The 4571-nt window shown below is 41.3% G+C and overlaps 1 long non-coding RNA gene across 1 annotated transcript in view; it reads right to left on the minus strand.

Moving 5' to 3' along the window:
• Positions 1 to 215: 215 nt before the first annotated feature.
• The window catches only part of LOC116093521, a 28909-nt gene continuing 24553 nt past the window's right edge, over positions 216 to 4571 (minus strand). Inside the window, exons 5-6 of the long non-coding RNA XR_004119735.1 lie at positions 2431 to 2551; positions 216 to 579 (exon numbers count right to left, since the gene is read on the minus strand). This is a non-coding gene — a long non-coding RNA (uncharacterized LOC116093521). The remainder of the gene's footprint in view (positions 580 to 2430; positions 2552 to 4571) is intronic.

Consider the following 4571-nt stretch of genomic DNA (forward strand, 5'->3'; position numbering starts at 1 on the left):
TAAATAGTTTCTCTGAGCATTAGAATCAAAGTAAACCCTGCCTGTGTGTGCCAGAAGTCATGTATTAACATCACTCTGAGAGTCTCTAGAGTTTATATTCAGGTAAATGGTGCCATGGACTATAAGCCTCAGGTGGTAAACATACATTTCTCCGAAAATCAAGTGTTTTAGAGACTGGCGTTTCATTTTATTTTTTATTTTTTATTTTTTTTTTTTTTGCTGCTGTTGTTTGAATTTTTGCAAAGTGAGTCTATGCAGAGCAAGAGCCAGAAGACAAAAATGTGGGTAAAAGTCCCTCCCAGTCAGTGTTGGTCACTTAGCCCAGAAGCCATGAAGTCATCGCAGGAGAGCATCCAGCTGGAAGGGCCATGCTGCGAATCTTCTTCTGGGCTTACCTTCACTTGGGTCACTTTCCTGATTTTGCTCCATGTGTTCCGGGAAGCCTTTCCCTCCATCTTCTGCTGGCCAAGATTGAGCCAAGCCATGGCAGGCTTGACATTCATGGCAGCAAAGAGTCAAGTAAGAACAGAAGGCAGTGAGCAAGAGGGCCCAACATACATCAAAGGCCTGGGATGACTCCTGAAAACAGAAAGCGAAACTCCATTCACCGAGAGATTTAGCCTACATCCACTTTAATCACGGCTTTATTGGGTTGTGGTTTATATTGGGTGAGTCACAAAAGTGTTCTCTTTTTCTTTTTCTTTTTCTTTTAAGTGGAAGAAGCTTTTCAGTTACTTTATTCATTGTGTAAAGCTTAGTCCTACTTACAGTAACAAAGACGTGATTAAAACGGAATAACCGGACCCTGGTGAAATGAGAAAGTTAAAAGCAACAAAAAATGACCTGCCATACATAGGAATGTATGAAGCTGAGCATTGCTTTCTTTTCTTAAGACACTATGGACACAGTCACTCTGCACCATGACAAGTGCTGCCAGGTTCTGGGGATACACTGAATCCCACTGTCTTCAACACACCCAAGAAGCCACATGCTGGCTTCTACTTTACCTCATTTGCTGGAAAACACCCTCCTCCTTCAGCACACTGCACACGCTGCCTTTTTGGATGGATATGTATTTTAGTGATGGAGAGACCACTAAGGCTAGAGAGATCACAGCACCAGAGTAGAGAAGCAGAAGTCCAGAAGATCAGCCAGCCTCTTCTACTTCATTGTCTAAGGTTTGTTTCTTCATATGTCTTATGGGAGCATCCTCTGATGGATGGCTTAAGTGTCAGTTCTGTAAAGTGTTTGTCCTAGTGCTATTTGTCAATATTACCTCTCACTTATATGGGCAGAGAGAGACTCTACAGTTTCATTCTATTACAGTTAAGAAAAAGAAATCTCCAAATATTGGCTCCAGGGAGGGGAGGCAAAGGGAATGAAAGAATCTGAAGTCCTAGTAAGGGACCATTTCTGGTCCACTGTTGGATGGTGAATATCAAGTGAGTTTCTGCTCATTTTGAACTAAAGATCGTCCCCAACCTCTCCACCATTTATTCAGCTGCTGTCACAAGAGTACTCTCTGGGCAATGCACAAGGAGACTCATACTCATGTCCGTATAACAAGTCTTTGAAAATAGCTATGTATCTCCCATCTAAGTCTTTATTTCTCAGATTAAACATCACTAGGTCATTCAGTTCCCTGTATAATGGCTTCCAGACCCATTGCTCTCCTGACCAACCCTTTCTGGACACACTCTGATTTATCCCCTTAAAATGTGGTAAATGTGGTGCCCAGAAGGAAACACAATACTCTAGCTGCAGACTGACCAGCCCTAAGTGTAACTGGACTATTAACTCCTTTGAAGCACATAGCATACCTATACATTTCCACCAATACAGACTGATATTACACAGACTTTCTCCATTGCCATGCCACACTAGATTTCCACTTCTAATTCATGGTACATTATCATGTCCTTGATAACAAATAACAAATTTTTGGCTCTTATGATTATAATAGGACTCTTCCATCTTGCATTTTTTCCATGCTTATTTGGCCTAAACAAAGTCATATGGCTTACTAAATGGTAAGGTATAAGATCTATGCAGCCAGGAACTCCATCTGACTCAGTGTAATGTTCCAGGGTCTAGCACAGTGCCTCGTTTGCTGACACAACATGTCAGCTGTATTCTCAGCTAGGTGCCTCCTCTACTGTGATGCAAGCTTTAAGAATGAAGACACCAAGGAAGTGATGAGTAAAGGCTCCATTTGTAATTCAAAGTATAATATTAGGGCTACCAAACCTTACTAAACCAAAACTGATTGTTTTTCTCAACCGTTGTAGAACAAATCCAGGCAGAATGAGGCTGAATAGAAGAAACTAATAGAAGAAACTAATGAAGCTAATAGAAGAAACACCAATGTATGCGACCTTGGCCCAAGGCAGTCACTGTACATTCATTTTGACTGTACACCACATCTCTTACCCTTTTGGCTGTTCTGCCACTGTCTAAAACAGAGATTCCTCTCACAGACATCTGGACCTTGTGTTCACTGAAGTTGGGCTTCGGAGCTTTTCTTCATTCTTTTGTTCATTAAAGCCAAGGGCTGTGTAGGAGTTGAGGATACATTTGAAAAAAATCAAATATGGAACTCACAATCTTGTGGTGGATAAAAATAATCCCTAAACATCATGCACAGTGGAGGCTTTAAGGAAGACGAGGCAATAAGAGACAGTCACTTGACTTGTCACCAAGAATTATTCTGCTCTTTGAGTTAATTATGCAATAATATTTCATGCATATTCCCTACAGTGTTAGCAAGCATTTCATACACTGCACTAACCAATTTCTTGAGAAGACCAAAGTATACCATGTGTAAATCATGGACCTGATAGAGCAATGACTTTATCACTGGCTTAGGAATAGTTTTTCAAAGGAAACTAGGGGGTTCTTGCTTGTTTCATTGTTTAGCATGGTGTTCAAGCATCTATGAAAGCATAAGGAGAAATTTTTAGTGCTAGAAAAGATTAAAGAGGATGGAAAAGCCAATCTTCATTGAGGAAATCTAGGTGCTACTTCACAATCTTTCTCTGAAGAATTCCCCTTAGTCCATGGGGAACCTGTCACTCAATAATACTTCTCATTCAGTGTTCTTCCTTATTGGAAAGCAATGTCAACAGGTGACCCCAGAACATGATGTTGTTTCCTTTCATTCCAGGATCACTGAACACTGTTCACAAAGTTACAGCCAAGCAGTGCTATTCTTTATTGTTGACCATTCATTTGATCACCTGTTTTTTAAATATGGAATTAAGTTTCTACTACATACTGTGGATAAAATCACTGGTAATGTAGAATTTTGACCACTGTAGACTTGAGACCAGCTAGAAGACCAGACATGAAACAATTAATGGCCATGAATAGACAGGAAGATGAAATGGGTAACCTATGTAAGAAAAGTGTGATTCTCCATATGTAAGCAGAGCTCCAGGCAGGCATGATGAGGCTGAAGGGTTAAATATGAGAAGCAAACTATTATCCATGGTAGGCCTTCTCTAACAGAGTAGGCATTATCTTTAGAGACAGAGATGTAAGAAAACATAGAAAAGTAAGCAACTGAAAGAAAAAGAGCTAAGCAAATTACCAGAACAATTTTTAAATAGATAAATACAAGTGGTCATTAAATACATTAAAAATGGTCAATATCATCAATTATTACGGAAATGCCAATCAAAATAACACTGATATCCCATCTTACCCCAATCAGAATGACTATCATCAAGAAAGTAAAACCCAATAAATGTTGATAAAGACACAAGGCAAGAGGCAGTCTTAAATACTGTTGAGGTGAACATAAACTAGTTGATCTAGCGTGGAAATCAATATGGAAGTTCCTCAGAAAATGTAAGAATAGAATTTTTGTATAATACAGGTATGCCACTTCTAGATATTTACCCCAAACAATTTAAGTCAGCTACTAAAGAGACACTTGCATGCCATGTTTATTATGAGACTATTCCTAGTAGTCAGGTCATAGAATCAGCCTGAGTGGCATCAACAAATAAATAGATAAAGAAATTGTGGGCCCAGCATCAGAGGTGAGGAGGACACAACACCTGTCCAAATACCAGAAGTAACTGGGGCCAGCAGGACCAGGCACACAGGAACTCCACCAGCCCAGTGGTTCAGCTTTCTTCCAGTCTGTCTGAGCTGGTACCCTGAGCAACCTTGGGCTCAAGCTCTGCAGCTAGTCCCACAACACCCAGAGGAAGCTCCACTCCCAGGTGCTCGAACACCCACAGAATCAGAGGTGAGGAGGACACAACATCTGTCCGAATACCTGGAGTAACTGGGACCAGTGGGACCAGGCATAAAGGAACTCCACCAGCCCAGTGGCTCAGGTTGCTTCTGGTCTATCTGGGCCGGCTTGTGCCCTGAGCAGACCTTGGATGCAAATTCTGCAGTCATTCCCAAAACACCCAAAGGAAGCTCCACTCCCAGGTGCTCTAACAAGCCCAGGGTCACAGGATCCCAGAATCACAGGGTCATAGAGACAGAATGACTCTGAGGAGTTCTGACACAACCAGGATCACAGGAAGGACAGGCTCCAGTCAGATTTAGCAAGG

This window comes from Mastomys coucha, unplaced genomic scaffold (assembly GCF_008632895.1).
Source record: "Mastomys coucha isolate ucsf_1 unplaced genomic scaffold, UCSF_Mcou_1 pScaffold16, whole genome shotgun sequence".
In the NCBI taxonomy this organism is placed as follows: domain Eukaryota; kingdom Metazoa; phylum Chordata; class Mammalia; order Rodentia; family Muridae; genus Mastomys; species Mastomys coucha.